At 38.8% G+C, this 12,899-nt stretch overlaps 1 protein-coding gene across 3 annotated transcripts in view; it reads left to right on the top strand.

Moving 5' to 3' along the window:
- The first annotated feature begins 1,858 nt into the window (after window positions 1-1,858).
- ica1 (islet cell autoantigen 1) overlaps window positions 1,859-12,899 on the top strand; it is an 86,920-nt gene continuing 75,879 nt past the window's right edge. For 2 of the 3 annotated variants that reach the window (XM_039737718.1, XM_039737716.1), the window contains exon 1: window positions 1,859-1,972. The gene's annotated coding sequence lies outside the window, so the exon portion shown is untranslated. Of the gene's footprint in view, window positions 1,973-7,397; window positions 7,458-12,899 lie in introns of all 3 variants that reach the window. The other variant, XM_039737717.1, reaches the window with a different exon arrangement.

Here is a 12,899-nt window from a genome sequence, read left to right as displayed (position 1 = left end):
TATTATTAATTGACTGCCCACTAACATTTTACCATTTGCAGGTAAAGGGTTAGGGTTATTTCACAAAACACTACCACTTTGACAAAATACCTGTAATATGATAGGAGCCAAAAAAAATCTTGGAAATTTACAAAAAAAAAAAAAATGGAAGAGAGTCAGTAAAATGAGAGTCTGCGTAAATTGCATGGCCAAATCAATGTTTTCTGTAGTCAGGCATACATTTACATGCTGATTTGTTAATTTAATTAATCTTTCAATGGCATAAGACTGTAGATACAGTAGATAGATAGATAGATAGATAGATAGATAGATAGATAGATAGATAGATAGATAGATAGATATTTGTCCCCAGGATGAAATTTACTTTAGACTATTTTGTTATGATGAGAGAAACTTATCAGCCACAGAACACTGGATGAAAGTACAGTGCAGTGTCCTGTGTTACAAGTATAAGAAATGAATGGCTGTTCAGAGTGATTTATTAAGCCTTATTCGTCACTGTCCCTTTTATTTTTCAGAATTGCCTGCTACTAACCAGTTATGCTAATTTTATTGTGTTTGATCTTATAAAATCAAGAAAATCCAATTTAACTCATAAATATATAGACGTGGTCGCTTTGTATTTATTATGGCGTCTTAATGTGTCAGTGATTAAAATCTTTGTTACTTGCAAATTAATGCAGAATTACATTTATGCAGCTGAGTGCACATATTAGATATGCTGCATCACAACTCTCCAGGGTCCTGGTGGGTTCCGAGCCCAATCAGAGAACTGAATATGTACCTTATGCGCATGTTGGTTTTTACCAGTTACTCTCCTGAATCCGCACAACAGGGTGATGTTTAACATGCACCGTGTGAATGAATGTGTCCAGGTATGGCAGAATGCCTCGTCCACGTCTTTGTTCCTTATTTGCGCCCGATGACGCTTTCCGAACAGGTCTCGGTTCTCAGCAACCCTGAAACCGAGACACTACTTTGGAAAAACTGAGTGAGTGACAATTTATGTTATGACAGTACGAATCATTTTTTAATACTTCAAGTCCTGTCTGCTAAAAAGATAAATGGAGTTACGGAAGCACAAAAAGCTTAGTGCGGAAAGATCGCAGGCGATACCTCCTTCTAGGAAACGTTACGAAGCAGATGCAGACGATTGGCTGGTTAAACTGTATTCCCGCCTGCCTGAGTGCGACTGCGAAGAGGTATTGGACACCATAACAGATTTGCAATGATTGGCTAACAGTCAAAATGACTGACGGCGATTCTGTCTTTTTGTAAATATTTGATGTCACACAAACATGCTTTGACAACGCTCCTGTATTTGTCTCCCATGGTTTGCGTGCTTTTCTCACGATTCGGTTGTACCCAAGGCAACGCGCTTACCCATCTGAAGTAGTTGGGTTTATAAGTTTATGGGATTCAAGTCAGAAATACAGAAGTGTCACGACATACGGGAAAAGCGATCCGGGTCCCGGTTACAATAATATCCTACGTATGTAAGCATGCATGCTGAAATAATTGCCTGATTTCGATAACTACTATTTTAAATACAATTGAATTTGTTGTACATTGTGGAGAACTTAAATGAAATGGCATAAGAGCATACTGCATATCTACACTTATCTGTTCTAAAATGTTAGCAGAAACATGCATTAGCTCGTAAAGCTGCGTTTCACGCACGAACAGGTAGTGCCCGCTCACTGACGGTAAATGACGCTGTCGTATTCTTTGCTTTCTTCCGCGCTGCTGACGCTCTTTTGAAGGCTGGCTAATGCAACGTGTCTCGCAGGTGCATGCGCTCCCTGCCCCCTCCTCTGGCAGCACGTCGCTCACACTGGGTGTTCTCCGTGACGTCATTGCGGAGTCACCGTCAGCTGCGTGGGGACAGACACCTTCAGGCTCCAATGTAAAGATGCAGAAACAAGCGTAGATCGCAAACTTGGACCTGTTCTCACGATATTGTATTCTTTAGGTATGTTACGTTTTGGAACTATTTTGTATTGTTTGAATTATGATGTGTGTGTTATTAAAATACGATTCGTTTTTGGGTTTCTGCGTATGAGCAGAAACTATGTTCATTATTGAGTGCTCTGGAGAGCGATATACAGCTGACACGACTAACAAGAAAAGCTGGTTTTGTTTATTCTGGTGTGGCTGCATGCAGATCCTGGGTTTAAAATAACGACAATGCATTAACACTTACACGTTATTATTTATTCGCCAGAATTTGTAGTGTCAGCGGATATATTCTCAACGAACAATACTTGTTCACCTGTGTTATCCTGACCTGTCTGCCATATGGCACGGAGGCCTTGCGTCAGCCAAAAGTGCCATGTTCGAGTCGCGGCCGTGAGGACTCAAAATAGGCTGAAGTGTAACAACTGTTACAAAAATAAGAATTACCGCAGCGATGACAAAAATCAAAACAGCATCTGTCAAGGGACATAGACTTATGTATTTGAATGCATTACTCATTGAGGTGGATTCAGCCCAGTTCATTTTGTGTCTTTTCACAATTTTTCTAAATTTTCAACAATATTTGTTAAAGCCTGTAGTATAAAAACAGATCTGGAAAAAAATAAAGTAAATCAGTACAAATGTACACCTTAGTAATACATCATATGGCACCTCTACATATGTAAACTATAAGGAAGTATGTTAATGGTTGAGTAATGATCTTCTTTGCAAGGTTATGCAGTAGCATATGCTGTTAGTAAAAGTGGATGGTCGACTTCCTGAGGTCATACATTGACATTTACAGTATTGGGCAGCATAGTGTTGCAGGGGTTAGCACTGCTGACTTATGACTTAGGGCCCCTGGATAGCAAACATAAGCCCATAAGAATGTTGGCAAATGAGAGGAGAGACCATAAGGTCCATCAAGCTTGTTTTGGTTAACTAATAGCTAAGTGTATAGGTTCAATATTGTCACAGAGTACAGTGAAATTCTTACTTGCATATGCTGATGAATATATATCATGTTGCCATATTGACTAAGACGTATCACACAAACTTATCCTGTTGTACCAATACCTCATCCTAAGTTTAATTCCTAACCTATCTCTATGACTGCATGGGCTTTTTTCTATGCATTCTACAATATTTGTTTTCCTTCTACTGTTCATCTTAAAGAGGTAACATCTGTGGTGGTGTAAGCTGTAGTGTATGTTAAGGTAATTGGTGTGTCTTTACCTTACTTGTGATTGAGTGTGGATGTGTGTTTAAGTATGCCCTTGTGTTGGACTGGTTTGCTATCCAGTTAAGAGATGCTGATGTGTTAAACCTTACTTCTCCACAGCCATGGACTGGATTAGGCAGATTTGAAAATGGGTGAATGGGCTGTTGTACATTTATGTATGTGTGTTTTTGTGTATATGTATGGGTTAAAGGCGATATGTAGGTAAAAGACATAACATTTCAACTGTGTAGCCTTCATCAGGTATGCAGCTGAATAGAACAAAGTAGGTAACATGTACAGGAGTAGAAGGAGGGAACAAAGCCAGGGTAGATGAGAGGAGAAAAGGTGAAAATGGGTTTGAAAATGCTGCCATTAGAGAAGAAGAAGTGAAAGATTAAAATGTTAGTCAATCATTGAGACCTGGAGACATATGTTGTCCCAGGCTGAAACGTTTCATTTCTTCTGATTTTTATTTGAAAATGTCTTTGAAGCCCTGTGAAAGAACACAAAGAGAGATCACCATAGTTATGATAAAGGGATATGAAGTGTGATCCAGTGTACAGTACTCTGTAATGTTTTTGATCTTAATGGTACAGACATGCTTCCTGAAACGGTCTGCTAACTGTCATGCTGCCACATATGTAGATTGCTGGACACTTAGTAAAAGAAATGCAGTAAAAAAGATTTTTATACTGGCAAGCGGCCTGTTGTTTAATATTGAATTACCAGAAGGACCAGATACAAGGGTATTGTTCGTGAATTATTTGTAAGAGACACACCAGATCCTATTATAGCTCTAAGCGCTTGGTGGGGAATGCTGTTCTTTTCCATGAAGTTAGCTGTGGATAAGTAGTTTTCAGAGATTAGGCGGTTGATGGAAGGAGATCAAGGGAGTGCTCAGAATAAAGGCTTCTGTACAAAGATTTGTCTGCAAAGTCAGGACATTTTTTTTAATGACCAGTGGGGGAGAGAGAGAGAGGGTTTTAGGGGTTATTAGAGGACCAGTGGCATTCGGGTTTCATTATTGGGGTTTCTCTTGGGATGGATGTTACGAGGTCTGCTGCTTGCTGGCAGAATGAGATGGGCATCCTCTATCAGTGAAGAAACTCCACATTCTGTAAAAGGGGTTTTTAGTTTGTCATGGGTGGAAGGAGTTGTAGTGAAGGTAACTGTATAAACTTGTTGGCTTGTAATAGGGTTTTATGTCATGGAAAAATGGTAGAAAGACTGATACCTAAAAATGGTAGAGTTATGGTGGAAACATTAACTGTAAATCTGAGAGATGGATGGAAACTGGTTATATATATACCTGTATATATATATATATATATATTTTTTTTTTTTGTTCATTAATTGCATTAGGTGCACGCAGTGTTTAACACTTCTTGCAATATACACTAGTGCATTAAAGATGACTGAGAAAGTTGAAGTTTATGAAGGATACTTCAAGTTAAAACTCCCCCTGGTAATTCAAAGGACAGAAAGTTGGATATCTGTAAACTTAGTGCTGGTGAACTTAAATATCACTAAAGTAAAATGTATTTCATATATCTATTAAACTGCGGTGGGTCGGCAACCTGCCCGGGATTGGTTCCTGCCTTGTGCCCTGTGTTGGCTGGGATTGGCTCCAGCAGACCCCCGTGACCCTGTGTTCGGATTCATCGGGTTGAATAATGGGTGGATGGATATCTATTAAAAGTAAACACACTGCTGTTAAAAACTAACATTTAATCATCAAAATCTGTGTCAGACTTGTGAGATAATCAAAATGGACAAATCCAAATGGACACCGACGGTTCTTAGAAACACACATTTTATTAAACTAGTGTCCCCAAACATAAGTCCCGCACACACACAGTGCTCCAGCACCACAACTCACTTCCTCGGGCCTTTTAACATCCGTGGGCCGCCTTTCTTCCTCTCGTCACTGGAGCTTCTTCCACCTTTAGCTCCCGACTCTAGCTCCACAACTGTAGGAAGGCGGCCCCTTTTATATGCACCCGGATGTGCTCCAGGTACTTGCTGATGACCTTCCGGCGGCACTTCCTGGTGTGGTGGAAGTGTTGCTCTCCCAGACTCCATGACGCTTGGGGCGCCCCCTGGCGGTGGCCACGGGCCCAAATGGGTTTGAGCCTCCTTGCTCGGTCCCCGTGGTCCCCTCATCATCAAGGGCGGTTGCCCCATCATGGCCCGGGGGATGTATAGACCACCTCCCAGTACCTGGCTGGGTCTGGCCCCCAGCCTCCTGCCACAGACTATTATACAGTGGTACCTCTGAACACGACACGACCTCCAAAACTCTGGACTCGACCTGATTTGGTCGCGACCCGAACGTAATTTCCCCATAAGATTGTCTGTAAATACAAGACCATATGAACTGTATGTAAATATATCTTTTTTCCAAGTACAAAAATAATTAATTATACCATAGAATGGACAGTGTAATAGTAAACTAAATGTAAAAACATTGAATAACACTGAGAAAACCTTGAACAACAAAGAAAACTAACATTGCAAGAGTTCGCGCTACACCCTTACGAACCGCTCGCTGTAAATACTTTTTTATGAGTTTTAAGCACAGGGAAAAAAATTAAGTGCCAGTTCTCTTGCAAAACTTTTCAAACCATCCTCTACTGGCTTTAAATTCCTCACCTTCGCCACTCGAAGAAGGATTTTTTTTCAGCAAATTGCCATGAATCTTCCTGGCTTTCTCGCATATGATCGCCTCGCTTATGCTATCCCCTGCAAGTTGCTTCTTGTTCAACCACACTAGCAACAGTTTTTCCACCTCTTCCAGCACTTGAGGCCTCTGCTTGGTTAATATTTTAACTCCTTTTGCAACATCAGCTGCTTTGTTAGGCCCTGTATATGCAACCAAAAGAAAATGGAAAATGGAGAAAGGGAAATCATTGGCATGTACGAACATGCATAGGGAAACTGGCCGACCAGTGTTTTTGTTTGCCACCAGAGTGTCTGGTCGTGAACAGATGCAAAATTTTGGCAACCATTTTGATCGTAACCCAATTTGTAAGTGTTCAGAAACATTCGTGACCAGAAGTTCTACTGTACATGAATGTACAACTGGATCCATGTATATGAATGAAACAAAATGTAAAGCATTATCTACAGCAATTAAAAAATAGACTGCATCAGACTGCAAACATCTGAATGTAGGGTACTTGATGGTAAAGTCCTGAGAGATGTAATTCAGATAGTGAGCTTTGACAATTCTTACCTTGATCTGGAACAATTGTGTCAGGTTTTGACAATTTAATTGAAAGCCACAAATACTCACAGTTTTACATATATTGTAAGGTTTGTAAACTTATATATATTGTGTGAAGCAGCCCGGGTACAGACAGGTAGACATGATTTTAAAGCACCACACACATTTATTTACAAATGTTTACACAAGCGAAACACACGCAACCCAGTGCCGCAGCACCAATCACCCCAAAGTCCAGGCCTCTTCCAAATGCCTTTGCCTCTTCAGGTCCGCATCCTCTCCTCTCCTCCAAGACTCTGTCCACTTCCACCCGACTCCAGCTATCGAATGGAGGGAGGTGGCCCCTTTTATACACACCTGGATATGCTCCAGGTGCCTCCTGATGAGCTTCGGGTGGCGGAAGTACTGACTGCGCACCCGGAAGCACTCCGGGTGTCCCTGGTCTTCTTCCCCCCCCACACCCGGAAGTGCTGAGGGCCAGGGCTCCTCTGGCATTGGGGTGCCCCTTGGTGGTGACTATGGGCCCCTCTAGGGTTGAGCTTCTAAGCTCCGTTCTCATGGTCCCCAAAGCCACCAGGGCAGTCGCCCCATTATGGTCTGGAGGAGGTGTAAGCCCTCCTCCGGTCCTCCTGGGTGTCCCGGCTGGGTACCACCCCCGCCACTCGCCACTATATATATATATATATATATATATATATATATATATATATATATATATATATATATATATAGTCAGTGTCTAATTATATAATACAGAAGAGCATTGTACAAACACATACACAGTGAAGTGCAGCTTTAGTTTTGTTTTATCACTTTATCAAATCCAGTTTCTCTGATTTCATTTTTACCATGTATTTACTTTTTCAACTAAACATAAATTCTTCCTGCACAGAAGGCAGATGGTGTCTCCTACTCAGAAAATTACTCAGCTACTGCTTATTTTTTATATGTTATAAAATGTAGAATAAGAATGTGTGCTTTATTTCTCCACAGGTATTTTACAATGTCTTGATTTGACAGAAGGGACAAGTTCAAAAGAAATCTTTTGAAAAGGCATATTGTCCAGATTTTTAATTTCAAATGTGCTCTTTTTATGATCACTAGTGGTAGGAGCCATTTTTGACTAATTCATTGTACTCTTTTCAATACTCATTGTGTGCATTTCTCTTATTAGAAAATAATAACTCTTTTCCAGGTATATGTTGCTGCACATACTTTATATCATTTGCATAGCATCTTTAACCTTAGTTGGTCTCTCTGTTGAGAATTAAAATGTAAACCTTATTGATGTCGATCCAGACATTTTCTTTGTCCTCGTTTTTATGTGTATACCCTTAAATGGTCTGCCACAGGACAATAGCTGATTGAAAGATTTTAAATGAAGCTGCTTCTCATTTCTGCTGCCACATAATCAGAATCAGAATCAGAATTTGCTGTTACTGACAAGTGTAACCATTTTTTTCCTTAAAGTGTAGAGAGCCAATAAAAATAAAAGACAGGCCTGTCTGCACTCTTTGTAGCCATGCCGTGTGCAGTACACATGTAACCAGTACAAAAGATGATTAAATTGCCATCCAGGTTTTTGTTGCAATACACCAGATGTCTTTGAAGTGGTCCAGCACAAATATTTGTATGAGTATTTTAATAAATTGTTTGATATGTAAAAATGAGGTTCCTTCTTTGTTATGGTTTAATTAACTATGAGTTGTAAGACTTATGAAAATAAAATACTCATTCTGAAGGACCACAGCAGCAGCAGGTTTTCAGTCCAACCAATTTTCTGATTTAATAAACTCACTATAAACCTCTGTCTGCAAACTCAGAAAAGAGTCATATTTCAGGTTCTGTTTCTGTTCTGGTTCTGAAATTGAAAAAGACGTCTTGCTACCATGGTTTCTATTGCAAAAATGTGAACTCTATTTCACAATTTTAGAAGTGCAGGAGACATAAGACCATAAAAAGTGAGTTGTATTGGGAAAGGCATTGGGCTTCAAACCACAAAGCTCCCAGTTCAATCTCTGTCATGGTTCCACTGCATGACTCTGAGGAAGTCATTTAATCTTTGTGAGCACTGGTTGTAAAAATTATGAATTTAAATGGTTTTAATGATCTCTCAAGTCACCCTGGCTAAAGAAAATAGACAAATATACAATAATAACACATTAAATTTGTATTTAGTCAGAAGCCAGTTAACAATGAGCCACAAACAGCAAAGCAGACAACATGCTTACATTTTCAATGTGTGATGAAATGAGGCATTAATGGTTTTCAATTCACTCCAGGAAACATCCATCCATCCATTATCCATCCCGCTACAACCTAACTCTCCAGGAAACAATGAAACCATAATATAAAATGTCCAGCTCCTTTCCTGTTCCTCATAGATCATACCTACAATCCAGATGTGTAATACTTCACTTGTATTAAACTTCATCTGCCACAAAGTTCACCAGGTCTTTTTGTAATGAATCTGTTGTTTTTAGATTATCCTCAAGATCAATTATATGTAAATAGAGATTGGGTTTTTCATACATTTTTAGGTAAAGGGAGCACAGAAATAGGTAGAGTGTATCAGATAAACACATTTGAACTTTATTTTAATTAAATTTAAGTTCTGCAGTTTAATACATTCTTATTTACCATAGTACCAGTAGGGAATATGTTTCATGTTGGCGTGAAAATGCAAGTAAGACTTTTCTTGTATGAAAAAGGGGGATGTTGGCAGTTGAGAACCCTGACAGCCTGAGGGAAAAGCTATTACAGAGTCTAGTAGAACAGGTCTGAAGCTATGGTGTCTTCTACCAGGTGAGAGAAGTGGCCATAAAAGTTGGGAGGGATCTCCCATAATGCTGGAGGCCTTGCACATAAAATGTTTAAGAAAGCTGTCCTAAAAAAACAGAGAGAGATTCCAGTGATTTTTAAAAATCAGTATGCACAATCCTCTGCAGGGTCTCATGGTCAGCCCTTGCACTTTTCAAACCAGACAGTAATATAGCAGGACATGACACTCTTTATAAAGACCCTGTACAACATGGTGAGCGTAGGAGGTGGATTTGATGTCTGTTTAAGAAATTGGAATGTGTGGTCATTAAGGATAAGGACCAAACACTCCTGAATTGACATCTATGCTGTATGAAATTCATACTCATGGATTAAACTGAGGACCAAATTGATAAGTACTGTTGACATGAACATCATTCACTTGCTGAGACAAAGATTATGTTGAGATTAATGTTTTTCAGTGCTAAGTCAGTATACATTCCAAGGTTATTATAGTTTTGCCTTTTTATATTAGTTTTTGTTTCTACCGTAGATCCCGGAATATAAGCTGACTCAGTATATAAGCCGACCCCCTTTTCTACATACTAAATTACATGTATTTGCCGATGACCGGTATTTAAGCCGACCCCCTTCTCCAAGCAAAATTTTCTAAATTTCCTTAAAAGTGTCTCTTCAGGTATATTTATCATGTTTATCGGCGAGAATTTGAGACTATCGGCATTTTTGATGGAAACCAGGAAGTGATTGCGGAGAAGTTTGGTAAAATGAAACCTTTGTTTTGAAACAATATACGCAAATACGGTACATCTGCGGGTGGATTTCCGGAGACTCGTTATAAATTTGATTCACTTAAATACGCAATGCAGTGGACCCTTGACTTACGAACTTAATTCGTTCGCAAGGGCTGGTTGTAACTCAAGTTGGTTGTAAGTCAAGACTATTTTCCCCATAAGAAATAATGAAAATACCCCTAATGCATTCTGAACCTCCCACTGCAACACTTACTTAACCTTTTCATAATAAAAAAGGGTTGTATAATGTGCATAATTTACCAAAACACCAATAATTTTTCTAATGTACTAACCAAAAAGTTATAAAAAGTGCCTAGCCTACCAGAAGCAGGCTAGATTAAGCTAGGAGCATGGCGGCGCTTATGGTTTCAGCGGCTCAGGGCTCTCCTTTTCAGTGCACTTTTTTGTTGTTTTTGTACTTGTTTTTGCTTGTTTGTGCACGATCGGTTCGGCGAACATCCGCTACACCCGTCAGAACTGTATAGACATCGGTGTCCAGAGCCAGACATCTGTTTCGAGTGTTTTTCATCACACGCACAACATCCCAGACAACATAGCGAGACCAGTTGGCTCTCCATGGATTGTCTTCGGGTCTAGGAGACGACACAGATGGAGAAGGGAAAGAAAGCAGAAGCGTGGCCGCAGATCCGGCGTTATGCTTAGGCTAAAGAAACAACCATACAAGCCCTATACAGAACTTTTTTTTGCAACTTCTTTGCATCTTTTTGCACCATTTGTTTATTTGTTTATTTACTTGTTGTGTTCTACACATATGTCTGCACTGAAGGAGCTGCTTTTAATCTCATTGTACATGTGTATAGTGACAATAAAAGGCATTCTATTCTATTCTAGAAACAACAATTTCATACTGCACTCACTATTTAATTTGACATCTTTGGGCTACAGGAAGGGAGGAGGAAGAGAATGAAACGGAAGGTAGTTATTGTTTAGAAGGAGCCTCCTTATGCAGATCTTTTCTTTGTAAAATTGTCGAGATGGTGGATTTCGACATGCTGTACATATTAGTGAGATTGGTCACACGAACAGCACTCTCATATTTCCACACAATTTCCGTCTTCGTTTCGATTGTGATCGCTTTCTTTACTTTCGCTACCTTCTCTTCCTTCCTTAGCAATTATGTGTCTTGCCTGCATGGTCTTAGTGAATTATATATATAGGTAAATCACTGCAATGACCGAAATTACATCCACAAACACATGTATCTGGGCTCAGACTGACGCTTACTAACGCTCTCGGTTCTTTGTTTACAATCGCGCAAACGGATACACGTGACTGCATTTGGTTTGTAACGCAAGATGCTGGTCGTAAATCAAAACAAAAATTTTTATTTTAAACTTCCCGATAATTTATTATAAATTTAATTAATAAAATCAACAACTAAAACACTTTTTTGAATAAATTCTTTATTTAATTTAAAGTACCGGCATGCATGAAAGATGCAGCGCTGTGGTTTCATCATTAATTACTGAAAGATCGCTGTGGTTTCATCATTAATTACTTCCGTATTCATCGGCAAAACTGGCATTGCGCTGGAAATCTTGAACCTGAAACGATACTCGTTGTATAAGCCGACCCCCAAACTCCAAGCCAAAAATCTAGGACGAAATTTTCGGCTTATATTCCGGAATCTACAGTATATTTTTTCTGTCCTTACTTGGAAATTCAGTTTAGTTTTAGTTTTCCTTCATCATGTATTTTTAGTTTTAGTTTAGTTTTTATTTCACAAAAACATTTTATTTTTATATCTATTAGGTTCAGTTTTAGTTTTAGTAATTATGGCATGGAGCTCCTACGGAGTTTAGTTTTATGTCACAATCAGACAGAACTGTACACTTAACAGATTTGGATACGAGTTTAATGTTAGTGGAAGCTTACTACACTATGTGGTTTATTATCTGGTTTTGTTTTTGTCTGATTAAAACAAGCAGAATCAAAACTAAACACTGAATATGAACAATTTTATAATTTTTTTAATATTTTCTCATGAAAATCATGGGGGCTCTTAGACTTGAATCAGTGTGCAGACCCTACCTACCTACCATGAGGGAAACAAAGAAAAACAAACGTAGTGTAAAGGTTAGTGGCAGTGAGACTTGTGTAACCCACCATAAAGGACAGTAAACCCATAATGAGCAGAGCCAGAGCAGGTAATAGGAGTATGGACAGGCATAAAGTGACAGAGACAGCCGCTTAGATTAAGAACAATATATACATTATCTAAACCTGTTTATCTGAGGAGGATCGCAGGAAACCTGGAGCCTACCCAAGCAGGTTTGGATGTAAGGCAGGAAAAATCCCTGGTATGCAATATGTAAGATAAGGCTGATGTTAAGAACAAAAAGAATATATTTCAACTATCTATTTTGAGAGAGAGAGAAAAACATTGAAAAAAGGGTGACAAATATTTTAAAATACAATTCTGCTAATGGATTACTTTCACAATAACAGGTATTTTGTGTTGTGAATATTAACTAAAAAAGATAAATTAATAAATATATAATAAATACAAAAACCCATTAGTATGTTTAGTTTTACATCACTTGGCAGACTCTCTTCACCTACCTACCTTTGTTTGTATTACTTCATTGTTAAACAATGTTTTTAAAGTAAAAGTGATGGGTCTGCAATAATATGCTGATCTTGTATGATGACCTAGTAAGTCTCTCGATCAGTGCCGTTTAATTTTCAAAAACCGGGAGTGGTCTCCCCTCGACTTTCTTGTGTACTCAGATATGGGGATGGATATTTGAGGAGTAAACTGCAAGAAAATGATTATATTTTTTTATATTATGTACATTAAGGAACCATCAACAACAAATCAAATCAAATTAATAATATATTGAACAGTTATTATAAAAGTAAAGTTAAATAAATCGGACTCTGCTGCTGCATGAATAAAAAA

The sequence above is a fragment of the Polypterus senegalus genome, chromosome 15, assembly GCF_016835505.1.
Source record: "Polypterus senegalus isolate Bchr_013 chromosome 15, ASM1683550v1, whole genome shotgun sequence".
In the NCBI taxonomy this organism is placed as follows: Eukaryota; Metazoa; Chordata; class Cladistia; order Polypteriformes; family Polypteridae; genus Polypterus; species Polypterus senegalus.
The sequence above is the reverse complement of the archived record's forward strand: the minus strand, read 5'-3'. Positions and strand labels throughout refer to the sequence as shown.